Source organism: Urocitellus parryii, chromosome 2, assembly GCF_045843805.1.
Source record: "Urocitellus parryii isolate mUroPar1 chromosome 2, mUroPar1.hap1, whole genome shotgun sequence".
NCBI classification, from domain to species: domain Eukaryota; kingdom Metazoa; phylum Chordata; class Mammalia; order Rodentia; family Sciuridae; genus Urocitellus; species Urocitellus parryii.
Window position 1 is genome coordinate 140,411,681 of NC_135532.1, and position 14,432 is coordinate 140,426,112.

The window sequence follows — 14,432 nt, forward strand, 5'->3', positions numbered from 1 at the left end:
ATTCATCATAGCGTCTTTATCTTATTCTTTAAACTAAATACTAAAATAAAACCTCACAAGATATCATAATGTCAGTGAAAAATAGGTATAAAATGTCATAAACCTTGCCAAGATATGCCATCTGAGAAGAATTATCCCTAAGATTCCCAAATTTTACCTAATTTTGCAAATAAACTATCTAGAATATAAGGCAAAAAGTTTAAAACCTGGCTAGATTCCAGTCAAAGGATGAATGACCTTTAAAAGTCTCCTACTCTTAGGGCTAGGGATATAGCTCAGTAGAGTGCCTGTCTAGCATGTATGAGGCCCTGGGGTCAATCTGCAGTGACACACACACACACACACAAAAAGTATCACACTTTTAGCATGCATCACATGCTAAAACTGCCATGTTTATATTATATCCAAATTCTGTTTTCCAACAAGGATCAACAGGTAATGTTGACTGAATTGTTTAAATTAATTTTTTAATTGACTGGTAAAAGTTGTATATATTAATGATGCACAATATGATGCTTTAATATATGTATACGTTGTAGAATGAATATATTGAACTATTTAGTATATGCATTACCTCACATACTTATTTTTTGTGATGAGAACATTTAAAATCTACTCTTAGTGATTTTCAAATACATGGTATGTTATTAATTGTAGTCACTGGGGTTTACAATAGATCTCTTAAAATTATTGCTCATAAATGAAATTCTATGTCCTTCAACCAACAATACCCCCCCATTCCCCTGCATCTCCATCCTCACCCCCACCCTCATCACCACCCTCTAGTAACCACCATTTTATGCTATTTTTGTGAGTCTGACTTTTTTTATATTTCACATCTAAGCAATATCACGCAGTATTTGTCTTTCTATGCCTGGCTTATTTCACTTGACATAATGTCTTGTAGATCTATTCACATTATTATAAATGTCAGGATTTCCTTCTTTTCTCAAGGCAGAAGAATATTCCTTTGTATGTATAGACCATAGTTTTTAATGCATTTGTGCTTTAATAGACACTTGGCTGTTTTGGGTAGTGCCACATCTTACATGGGAGCACTGATATCTCTTCCACATTATGATTCACTTCCTTTGAACATATACCCAGTAGGGGAATTGCTGGATCCTATCATAGTCCTATTTTTTTTTTTTGAAGACTCTCAATCCTGTTCTTCATGATGGCTGTACTAATTTACATTCCCACCAACAGTATACAAGTGTTCCCTTTTCTTAACATTCTCACCAGTTTTGGTTATCTTTTGTTTTTTTGATGATGGCCATTCTAACAAATGTAGGGTGATTTCACATTGTGGTTTTGATCTGGACTTCCATGATGATTAGTGATGTTGAACAATTTTTCATATTTTTCATATGCTTGTTGGCTTTTATATATATATATATATATATATATATATATATATATATATACACACACATATATATACACCACTGACCACATCTCCAGCCCTTTATATTTTTTTTTTTATTTTGAGACGAAGCTCACTGAGTTTCTCATGGCCTCCCTAAATTGCTAAGATTGGCTTCGAACTTTCGAACTTGCCATCCTCTTGCCTCAGCTTCCAGAGTCACTGGGATTATAGGTGGGCACCATCACACCCAGCAACTTGTTGGATGTTTTATGTATTTTTTTTTAGTTGTCAATGGACATTTATTTTATTTATTGATATGTGGTGCTGAGAATCAAACCCAATGCCTCACACATGCTAGGCAAGCGCTCTGCCTCTAAGCCACAACCCCAGCCAACGTTTTATATATATTGTTTTGAGAAATATCTATTCATGTACTTTACCCTTTTTTAAATCAGGTTATTTATTTTCTGGCTATTGATTATTTGTTTTTTTGGCTATTGAACTTTTTGAGTTCCTTCTATATTTTGGATATTAATCACTTATTCATGTATGGGCTGCAAATATTTTTTTTTCTATATTGTAAGTTGTCTCTTCAAGCCTTTGGGCTTGTTTTTGTTTTTGGTTGGTTGATTTTTGTTCTTTGGTTTTGAGACAAGGTCTCGATAAATTGCTGCAGCTGGCCTCAAATTTGAAATCCTCCTGTCTCAGCCTGCCAAACAGATGGGATGATAGGAATGGGCCACCAAGCCCAGAAGACTTTTATTTAGATATAATCTTTTTTTTTTTTTTTTTTTTTTTTTTTTTGGTGCTGGGGATTGAACCCAGGGCCTTATGCATACAAGGTAAACACTCTACCAAATGAGCTATATCCCCAGCCCCTAGATGATTGTTTAAAAGACATTGGACATTAGGTAACAAAAGGATAGTGCTATCTGAGAAGCAGAAAACAAACTGAACTAATTTTACAACTGCCCATTTTAATGCCTGCAAGAGTTTCCAGGCTGTGGCACAAGGAGAGGAATCCAAGTGGTTTCCTGGATTTGAAGAGTTGGAGCTGAGAATCTGAGGGACAAAGCAAGCTAGAGTTCATAATGCAGATTAACAGACAGAAGAGATCTCTATTGAATGAACTCAGGAAGTTTATCAGTGCATATGTAAGGAAATGACTAGAAACCAGGGGAAAAAAAACAAAGATTTAAAGGTACAATAAGCAAGCATCAGATTTAATATAGGACTAAAAACAGTTCCTGCTTTCATGGCTCAAACTGGCAAACTTTATAATTTCTGAATTATAAGGAAGAGTACTCAGAAGAGTCTTGCCTCAGAAGTCGGGCAAAATTGGTCCTAGAGCAAATGCTACTCTAATATCACCTAACCAAATTTGATCCAGGAGGATCAAGTTGTTTCCATGTAACTTAACTATATCCCAGAGCAAAGTTCAAGAATTTTCATAGGGATGGCAAAATAATCCGTGTACCCAATAAGATAAAACTCCACTGTTGGGCATACAGGGAAAATTTACCAAGCATGCACACAAGAAGGAAAATAACGACTCATAATTAAGAAGAAAAATTAATAGAAAATTACCCCAAATTTTCAAAGATGAGAGAAATCCTACAGAAAGACATTAAAATCTGTATTTCGAGCATTCTAACTATATTTCACATTTAGCAAGTTTAAGGAAAGATCGAATGTATATGAAATCTACTATATCTGAAGTGAAAAATATACTGAATGAAATTAACTATAGCAAGACAGCACAGAAGAAAAGATTAATGAGTGAAATAGCCTAGAAATAGAAACTAAAATACAGAAGGGGGGAAGAACAGAATAACAGGACATTTGTAAGCTAAAGAAGAGCTTCAAGTGATCAGGGTCTACAAAGGGAAGGAGAGATGAGATGACCAAAAAAAACTTAGAAGAAATAAAACCTGAATTATTTTTCCAAATTTCATAAATGCTATAAACCCATATATCCAAATATCTGAACCGTGAGCATAAGTGATATGAAAAAAAACAATAGAAGACATATCATAAACAAATTGCTTGAAAAAAAATCATTGAAAAGAGAAAAACTTTAAAAGAAGCTAAGAAAAAAGATATATGCAAAGGGATAAAGATTTTTTTTAAAGATTATAGAATTTTTGCTGGGTTCCATGGTGCATATTGGTGATCCCAGCAACTCAGATGCTGAAGCAGGAGGATTGCAAGTTTGAAGCCACTCTCAGCAACTTAGGGAGGCACTAAACAACTTAGTGAGATCCTGTCTCAAAATAAATAATGAAAAGTTCTTGGGATGTAACTCAATGGTAAGGTGTCTCTTGCTTCAATCCCCAGTACCAAAAAAAAAAAAAAAAAAAAAAAAAGAAGAAGAAGAAGAAGGAGGAAGAGGAGAGGAAAGATTATAGATTTCTTATTGTAGATAATGCAAGTTGGAAGACAGGTATAGGGTAGGACTATTTTTTAAATACTATAAGGAATAAGCTATTGACCTACAATTCTATACACAGGAAAAAAATAATTTAAAAAAGAAGGGGCCAGGTGGGCGGTGGCACACTCCTGTAATCTCAGTGGCTCAGGAGGCTAAGACAGGAGGATTGCAAACTCAAAGCCAGCCTCAGCAAAAGCCAGGCACTAAGCAACTCAATGAGACCCTGTATCTAGATAAAATACAAAAAAGGACTGAGAGTGTGGCTTAGTGGTTGAGTGCTCCTGAGTTCAATCCCTGGTACCCCATCCTCACCTGCCAAAAAAGAAAGGAAATAAAAAACTCTTTCATAGATACAAAAGCTAACAGAATTTATCACTAGCAAACAGAACTTTACTATATAAAATGTTAAATGAAATCCTTTAATCAGAAAGAAAATGATACCAGATAGAAATCTCTATCTATACAAAAGAAAGAAAAGCACCAGCAGTGGTAACTGCATGGTAATTATACAGTTATTATCACTTGTTTTTTAAATCTCTTTAAGTGATAACTAACTGGCTAAAGCAGAACAGCATATTTTGGGGCCTATAACATATAAAAAGGTAAAATGTGTAGCCCAAAAGCTGGAAGGAAACAAATGAGAGTATAATGTTACAATATATTATACTGCGTGAAAAGTGATTTAATATCACTTTAACATAGAACATAAGAAAAAAAAAAGATAGACCATGGTAAATTAAAGATGTGTATTGTAAATCTCAAAGCAAAAAAAAAAAAAAACTACCAAAAATAAAAAGAATTATAGTTAATAAACCAACAAGAGAGACAAAACTGAATAACAGTATTTAATAATCCAAAATAGGAAAAGTAAACTAGAAAAAAAATGTTAGCAAAAACAGTAAATGAAGAGCAATATGATTTATTTAAGCCCAAATGTTTCAATGCTCAAAGCAATTAGAGATTATCTAAAAACACCATGTAAAAAGCAGAGATTGTTGGATTGGACAAAATAAGATTTAGCAAGTGTCCTACTTATACTGAACTCACTTTAAATACAAATTTACAATTTGACTAAATGTTAAAAAAAAAACAGAAAAAAGCTGGGCATAGTGGCATATGCCTATCTTCCTAGCTACTGGAGAAACTGAGGCAGGAGAATTGCAAATTTGAAACCAGCCTGGGCAATTCAGCAAGACCCTGTCTCAAAATTCTTTTTTAAAATGAGGTTGGGGGGAGCTGGTGTTGTGGCAAGTTGTGGCTCAGTGGTAGAGCACTTGCCTAGAACAGCTGGGGCACTGGGTTCAATCCTCAGCATCACATAAAAATTAATTAATTAAAGGTATTGTGTAAAAAAAAAAAAAATTTAAAGGGCTGTGGATATGGCTTAGTGGTAAAACACCTCTGGGTTCAATCCCCAATATCAGAAAACAACAACAACAACAAAAAAAAAAAAAGCTATACAGACTTTATTAATATCAGACAAGCAGATTTCAGAGCAAAGAATGTTTTCAGGGATTGAGGGGATAATTTTACAATGATAAATGAGTCAGTTCATCAAGAGGACATAATAATCCTAAACATTTACATATCCAATAATAGAGCCTTAGTATACATGAAGCAAAAATTAATGAACTTAAAGGAGATCTAGAGATGTCAACCATTAATGTCAGAGATTTCAATTCCCCTCTCTCAATAATTGATAGAAGAAGAGATAAAAATCCATAAAGTTATAGAAGACATGCTACACATGGTGGTACACACACTACAATCCCAGTTTGGGAGGCTGAGGCAGAAGGATTGAAAATTCAAAACTAGCGAGACCCTGTTTCAAAATAAAAAATAAAAAGGGTTGGGAATGTGGCTCATTGGTAAAGTGTTCCTGGGTTCAACCCCAATACGAAAACAAACAAAGGTATAGAAGACTTGAGCAATAGTATTAACCAATTATCTATTTATTTATTTATTTAATTTTGGTAGCAGGGACACTTAATCACTGAGCCACATACCTACCCCTTTCTATTTTTTGAGACAGGGTCTCACTAAGTTCCTTGGGGCCTCCCTAAATTGCTGAGTCTGACTTTGAACTTATGATCCTCCTGCCTCAGCTTCTTGAGCTGCTGGGCTTGTAGGCATGTACCACAACACCCAGCAGTAATAACCAATTTGACCAATTGTCATGATCGAACAATCCATCCAACAGCAATAAAATATACTCCCCTTAATGCACCCAAAATGTTGATGAAATTAGCTATATTTCCTGGTTCAAAAGACAAAACTTAAAAATTTAAATGAATGGAAATCATACAAAGTATGTTCTTAAATATAATTTTATGTCAGATTTCAATAACAAAAAAGGATCTGGAAAAATCCCTCAGCACTTGGAAGCTAAAATAAATCATTCTTCTAAATAATCAATATGTCAAAGACATCAATAGAAAGTTTTTGAATTGAGCTAATATAAATATAAAATGTCAAAATTTGTGGAATACAACATAAGCAAAACTTAGAAGGACATTTATAGCATTAACATCTGTATTTTTAAAAAAGAATGTTTTTTAATTGATGAGCTTAGCTTTTTTTTTTTTTTTTTTTTTTAGTAGCAGGGATTGAACCAAGGGTGTTTAATCACTGAGCCACATCCCCACCCCTTTTTAATCTTTATTTTGAGACAGGGTCTCACAAAGTAGCTTACAGCTAAATTGCTAAATTTCTTAGACAGGCTTCCAACCTAGGATCCTCTTGCCTCAGGTTCCCCAGCCACTGGAATCACAGGCATGCCCCACATGCCCAGCTTTAACTTCTATCTTTAAAAAGAGAGGGGAAAGATCAAATGAAACCCAAAATAATCAGAATAAAGGAAATAACACCACAACAGTAATCAATAAAATAGGAAACAGTTGGGCGCTTTCACTCATGCCTGTTGAGGTTGAAGCAGGAGGATTATGAGTTCAAAGCCAGCCTCAGAAACGGGGAGGCACTAAGCATCTCAGTGAGACCCTGTCCCTAAATAAAATACAATATAGGGCTGGGGATGTGGCTTAGTGGTTGGGTGCCCCTGAGTTCAATCCATGGTACCCACCCTCCCCCCCAAAAAAAGAAAAACATTGAAGAACAATAAATAAAAACAGAAACACATTATGTGAAAAGATCAATAAAATCAACAAACTATGATCCCAGTATAGTGATCAGGGGGAAAAAAAACGAGAAAACACAAATGACCAAGGTCAGGACTAACTTAATATTCTACAGATTTTAAAAGTATATAAAGGAAGGCTGGGGATATAGATCAGTTGGTAGAATGCTTGCCTCACATGCACAAAGCCCTGGGTTTGATCCCCAGCATCTATCTCTCTCTCTCTCTCTCTCTCTCTCTCTCTCTCTCTCTCTCTCTCACACACACACACACACACACAAATAAATATATATAGATGTATATATATGAAGGAAATATTATAAACAATTTTGTGCTGCTAAATTCTACAACTCTAATGAAATATTAAAACCTTGAGAGACACAAACTACCAAAGCATTCCCAGAAATGGCAGTTCTGCTCAGTAGGCAAAAACAGGTGAGCATATAATTGAAAGCAACCAAAAGCAAGCATGGGGGGCTGGGGATGTGGCTCAAGCGGTAGCACGCTCGTCTGGCATGCGTACGACCCAGGTTCGATCCTCAGCACCACATACAAACAATGTTGTGACCGCCAGATAGTAAAAAAATAAATATCAAAATTCTCTCTCTCTCTCTCTCTCTCTCTCTCTCTCTCTCTCTCTCTCTCTCTCTTAAAAAAAAAAAGAAAGAAAAATGTGTGTTGTAAAAAAAAAAAAGCAAGCATGGAAAATTATAGGGCATAGTCATAAAGACAGTTTGAACACCCAGAAATTTTTAGTTCCTTTATGATCAGTTCTTTAGCAAAAAAAAAAAGGCATCAGTAGAATCTGAGAAAATAATTTTAAATGTGTCAAAGATGTTATGGAAAATATCTGACATTTTTAAGGTCTAAATAAAAGCTACTGAGTTTTATGTACTTTTAACTAAGATCTTAAGAAGAAAATAATTTTGACACCATGATGAGGCAAAGAGAATGATTTCCTGTATTCTCTAGAATACCTTTTTTAAATTTTTAAAAAATTTTTTTAGTTGTAGATGGACACACAATATCTTTATTTATTTTTAAGTGATGCTGAGGCTCCAACCCAGTGTCTCACACATGCGAGGCAAGCACTTTACCAGTGAGCTATAGCCCCAGCCTCCAGAATACCTTTTTATGTTCTTTGACACAGTATCTATTAATTGTCATAAATGACATGAAGTAAATAGCTATAATTTATAAAAAGTTTTACAAATTAACAAAAAATTACAAACAAGGTTAAAGTGAAATTATGCAATTATACAATTAACAAGAAAAAATTATGAGTATCTGTAAATTAAAAAAAATATTAAGCTGTGCACCTTGGCACATGTCTGTAATCCCAACAACATGGTATGCTAAGGCAGGAGAATCTCTAGTTCAAAGCCAACCTCAACAATTTAGCGAGGCCCTAAGTAACATAGCGAGACCCAGTTTCAAAATAAAATAATAAAAAGGGGGTGTCTTAGTGACTAAGCTCCCCTTGGTTCCATTCCTGATAGGAATGCAGTGGAGTACACTTACAATCCCAGCAACTCGGAAGGCTAAGGTAGGAAGATGGCAAGTTCCAGGCCAGTCTTAGCAATGTAGGAAGGCCATAATCAATTTAGTGAGACCCTGTCTCAAAATAAAAAATAAAAAATGCTGGGGATGTAGCCCAGTGGTTAAAAGTAAAACATAAGCAGTTTTAATCTGATAAATTAACAAGTATTTAATAATAACCATTGCTGGGCTGGGGATATAGCTCAGTTTGTAGAGTGCTTGTATTGCATGCATAAGGCTGTGGATTCAGTCTCCAGCACCATAAAAGAAAAATGAGATCAGTAATAACCATTGTTGGTAATGAGCAAATGAAAATTTTATAATTTCTCTTTAGAATATAATTTGTTACAATTTTTTAAAGATGATTTAGTATTATATATCAAATTCAACATACTTACATACTGAATAAAAAAATAAAGTCCACATGATTATTTCAAGAGATTTGGAACAAATTTGCCAAAATCAAATGCCCTTTCATGATAAAACCACTTAACAAATTAGGTACAGAAGGAAACTTATTCAATCAGATAAATGGCATCTACAAAAATCCCCACAGCTGACAATTGATGGTGAAAGACTGTATGCTTTGCCCTAAGATTGAGAGTGACAGCTGGGTGCAGTCTTGAATGCCTGTATTCCCAATGACTCAGGAGACTAAGGCAGGAGGATGCAATTTCAAAGCCAGCCTCAGCAATTTAGGGAGGCCCTCAGCAATTTAGTGAAACCCTGTCTCAAAATAAAAAAACAAAAAGGGCTGGGGATGTGGCTCAGTGGTTAAACGCACTAAGTACCAAAAAAAATTAAAAAGTGATAGTATATCTGTTTTTATCACTTTCATTCAACATCAAACCAAAGGCTCTGATCAGGGCAATTAGGCAAAAAAAAAAAAAAAAAAAAAAAAAGGAAGGGGGGAAATAAGAGTTATCCAGATTGAGAAGAAAGAAGAAAAACTACCTCTATTTGATATTACCTTTTTTCTGTACCAGGGATTGAACTCAGGGGTGCTCAACCACTGAGTCACATCCCCAGCCCTTTTTTATTTATCTTGAAATTTTGAGACAGAGTGTTGTTAAGTTGCTTAGGCCTCGATGAATTGCTGAGGCTCGCTTTGAATTTTGGATCTTCCGGCCCCAGCCTCCCCAGCCACTGGAATTACAGACATGAGCCACCATACCCAGTGATGATACAATCTTGTATGTAGAAAATCCAGAGGATTCCACTAAAAATCTACAAGTACCAACAAATAAGTTCAGTACAATTTCAAGATACAATATCATTACAGATGCTTCCCTTAGGTTGGGGATATGTCCCCATAAACTCATTGTAAACTGAAAATATAGTAAGTTGGGATGGGCACAGTGGCACACAGCCATAATCCCAATTCCTTGGAAGGCTGAGGCAGGAGGACTGTAAATTCCAGGCCAGTCTCAGCAATTTAACAAGACCCTGTCTCAAAAATAAAAAAAAGTACGAAGGGCTAGGTATGTAGCTCAGTGGTAAAATGCCCCTGGGTTCAACTCCTGTTACTAAAAAAAAAAAAAAAAAAGTAAGTAAAAAGTGCATTTAATTATGTATCTAATCCTAGCAATGAATAATCTGAAACAAAGGTAAGGACAATTTTATTTATAATTACATCAAAAGGAATAAAATACTGGGCTGGGGTTGTGGCTGAGCAGTATAGCGCTCGCCTAGTAAGTACAAGGCCATGGGTTTGATGCTCAGCACCGCAAAAAAATAAATAAAATAAAGGTATTGTGTCCAACTACAACTTAAAAATAAATATTTTAAAAAGGAATAAAATACTAAGGAGTCAATATAATAAGAAAAGTCTAAAACACAGATACTGAAAATTATAAAACATTATTGAAAGAGATTTAAGATGATCTAAGTAAATGGAAACACATCTTATGTTCATAGATTGAAAGACAGTATAATTAGGGTGGCAGTATTCCCCTAATTAATCTAGATTCAATACAATCCCTATCAAATTTTCAACTGGAGTTGTTATAGAAATTGACAAACTGATCTTAAAAGTAATATGGAAATTCAAGTAACCTAAAATAAACAAGCAGTCTTAGTTTAAAAAAAAAAAAAAGAACAAAATTGAAGGTTCACACCTGCAGCTTTTGAAATTTACTATAAAGCTAAGGTAATAAAAGCCAGGTATGGTGGCACACACCTGTAATCCCAGCTAATCTGAGGGATGAGACAAGAGGATCTCAAGTTTGAAGCCAGCCTGGACATCTTAGTGAGACCCTGTCTTAAAAGAAAAGGTGAGGGCACTGGGATTGTAGCTCAATGGTTGAGTGGAGCCTCTGGGATTTGTCCTTAGTACAGCAAAGCTAAGGTAATAAAGACAGTGTGGTTAATGGAACAAAGACAGGCATACAGAACGGCCCACTTGAATTGACATTGAAAAATATTCCTACATTTACAGTCAGCTGACTTTTTAATAGATTGCCAAGCGTTTTGGAGTAAAATTTAATGAGTAAAATAACAAATAGTTACAAATGGCACTGAGACCATTTGGTACTAAAAGGAATATAGACACCAACCCCACACCATTTACAAAGCTTAACATGAAATGTATCATGGGTATAAATGTAAAACCTTAAAAGGCTATAAAAATTGTTAGAATAAAATATAGAAATAAAATTTTTACCTTGGTTTTTATTAATTTTTCCTCAGATTGGTTTGCTTGATGGTTTCTCATATACAACACTAAAAGCACAGGCAACCAAAGAAAAATTTGACAAATTATACCATCAAAATAGAAAACATGAGGCTGGGGATGTAGCTTAGTGGTAGATAGCTTGCCTAGCATGTAGGAGGACTTGGGTTCAATCCTCAGCACTGCAAAATCATCATCATCATCATTATCATCATCATTATCATTTATGCATCAAAGAACACTATAAGAAAATGAACAGACAAGCTACAGAGTAGGAAAAATACTTGTAGATTATATACCTGATAAAGATCTAGTAACCAGAATGGATAAAGTATGGTTAAAATTCAATAATAAAAAGATAAGACTGGAGGTGGCATGGGAAATGACTACTAGTAGGCATGGACTACATTTTGGGAGTGACAAAAATATTTTACAATTTATTGCGGTGATGGTTGCATAACCATGAATAGAGTAAAGCACATTGAATGTTACATGGCTTTAAATAAGTAAACTACATGATACATGTGAATTATATCTCAATGAACCTGGCTGGTAGTGCTGCTGCTGTTTTGTTTTGTTTTGTTTTAGTATTGGGGATCAAACCCAGGGACATTCTATCTCTGAGATACATCACAGCTCTTTTTATTTAACTTTTGAGACACAGTCTTACTAAGTTGCTAAGACTGGCCTTGAACTTGTGATTCTCTGGCCTCTATCTCCTAAGTCTCTGGGATTACAGGCATGAACCACTGTGTCTAGCTAAATCTGTTTTGTTTGTTTTAATATTTTTTAGTTGTAGATGAATATAATACCTTTATTTTATTTGTGTATTTTTACGTTATGCTGGAGATCGAACCCAATGCCTCATGCCTGCTAGGCAAGCACTCTACCACTGAGCCACAGTCCAGACCCCTTGATTTGATTTAGATTGTTTTTTTGTTTTGGGGTTTTTTTTTTGTTGTTTTTTTTTTTTTTTTTTTTTTGTTTGTTTTGCACTGTGGATTGAAACCCAGGGGTGCTTTTTCGCTGAGCTATGTAGTCCCAGTTTTATATAGTCCCAGTTTATAGTCCCTATTTTATATTTCCACACAGGGTCTCACTAAGTTGCTTAGGGCCTCACTAAGTTGTAGTATGATGTAGTTTATAGTAACAAATATTAGAAATGATGAATCTTACAAGAGTGTGTTCATTGTGGTAATAGGACCAGAAACTGGGTTTCCCAGCAGTCCTTCCAAACTCTGAGTAGCAATCTGAAGTAAATATTCTAATTGTCACTGCATGTGCCATAGGCGCATTCCTTAGACCAGTTGCTGTTCATAGATATTGGCCACTGTGATTTGCGGTGTCAGAATCATGTGCCTGCTGCTGAGATCAGGAATTCACGGTTCTGGAACTGACCTGACAGACCTCTGACACACAGCCAATTTTTTTTCTGTAAATTTGACCCTAAAGAGGAAGAAGGGCTGGGGTATAGCTCAGTGGCAGGTCACAAGCCTAGAATGCCAGAGACCCTGGGTTTGATTCCTGAACCACTCTCAGTGGGGGGATAACAAGAAATCCCATCAATATGTACAATTATAATGCACTGATAAAAAAAAAATGGGGAAAAAATCTGCTCTCAAAAGAAAAAAAAGGCAAGGGGACTACATCAATATAACTAGATCAGAACTGGGAGAGGTTTTATATTGATAATGATGGTGGTGGTGGTGGTGTTGCTACTGGGAATTGAACCCAGGGTGCTTTACCACTGGACCACATCCCCAGCTCTTTTTATTTTTTATTTTGAAACAGGGTCTCTCTAAGTTGCTTAGGGCCAGTAAATTGCTGAGGCTGCCCTCTAACTTGCAATCCTTCTGCCTCAGTCTCCCAAATTGCTGGGATTACAAGCATGTACCACTACACCCAGTTCTGAGGAGGATTCTTGTTTCTTTCTTTTTTTCTTTTTTTCTTTTTTTCTTTTTTTCTTTTTTTTAAGAATAGAGGAGGAAGGGGAGGGGGCATGGGGTTAGCAATGATGGTGGAATATGATGGACATTATTATCCAAAGTACATGTATGAAGACACGAATTGGTGTGAATATACTTTGTATACAACCAGAGATAAGAAAAATTGTGTTCTCGATGTGTAATAGGAATTGTAATTCATTCTGCTTTCATATATAAATTTTAAAAATAATTTTTAAAATAAAGTAAAATAAAACACAAAAAACGGGCTGTGAAAAAAAATAGAATAGAGGTGACTGCACATGTTTAACTGCTTGTGCACAGAGGCAAATAGAGAGGGAGCCTAATCAGAGAACTTAAGAAATCATTATTTTCCTTTCTCACTCAGAAAAATATATTTAATATATTTTAATATTTAATATATTTAATAAAGAAACCTCTTCCAAGGTCCTTGGAAAATAACCTAGGCTCTCCTTTAACTGTCCTCCTCATGCTTAGGAAATAAAAAGTTAAATTGCTGTTTTAAATCACATTGCACAGACTAGAAGATGAAACTCCAAAGCCCAGACAGTGATGTTAATCAACATTTCAGCTTTCATTAAAAACAGGATCCCCCCCACACACACACACTCACTACTTTCCGCAGTTAGGTCGTAACTGTGGGCAGGCCACCCGACTTGGCAAAACACAATGTGGTGAGCTGCTTCTTTCATGTTTGTTCACTCCTCTCACATTCTCAGCTGCTGTTGCTGACCCCTCTTTGTTGGAGCACTAGAGGCAGGAGAGAAAAGGGAAGCAGAAAGTTCTTCCTTGACTGATACTATTTTAAGACGGCTTTGCACTCTCTGGTTTTGGCAGATGTGTAAAGCTGAGTCATTTTTTAAAGATGGTTTCACGGATTCTTTGGAGACCATCCTGCTGGACCCTTCCAACGGCAACCCTCATGACATGGGTCTTGCCTTCTGTTATAGCTCTGGATCCACTATTTAGCTACTGCTAGAAATGAAAAGATGACTTCTCAGAATCTCTGTTAGAGCCCTGTCACCTTCCCAGAGAATCCTCTTGGAAAAAATTCTTGCTACGTGGAATTATGCATTTTCTGTATTGTTAAAGTCCATAGAGTCATAGTTTTAGGTTATCTGCAGCTAAGTGCACTGATAGTTCAAGTCTATGTAACTGCGGGGTATGGTGGCATAGGCCTATAATCCCATGTTTCTAGAGACTGAGACAGAAGGATGGCAAGTTCAAAGTCAGCCTCAGTAAGTTACCTAAGCCACTTAGTGAGACCCTGTCTTGAAATAAAAAGAGCTAGGGATGTGGCTCAGTAGCTAAAGCCCTCTAGATTC

The 14,432-nt window shown here is 35.6% G+C and overlaps 1 long non-coding RNA gene across 7 annotated transcripts in view; it reads right to left on the reverse strand.

Moving 5' to 3' along the window:
- Positions 1 to 13,886, reverse strand: part of LOC113178735 (uncharacterized) — an 84,849-nt gene extending 70,963 nt beyond the window's left edge. For 3 of the 7 annotated variants that reach the window (XR_013343270.1, XR_013343271.1, XR_013343267.1), the window contains exon 1: positions 13,721 to 13,882. This is a non-coding gene — a long non-coding RNA (uncharacterized LOC113178735). Of the gene's footprint in view, positions 1 to 11,134; positions 11,194 to 13,720 lie in introns of all 7 variants that reach the window. The other 4 variants (XR_013343268.1, XR_013343272.1, XR_013343269.1 and 1 more) reach the window with 3 other exon arrangements.
- Between the last annotated feature and the right edge of the window lie 546 nt (positions 13,887 to 14,432).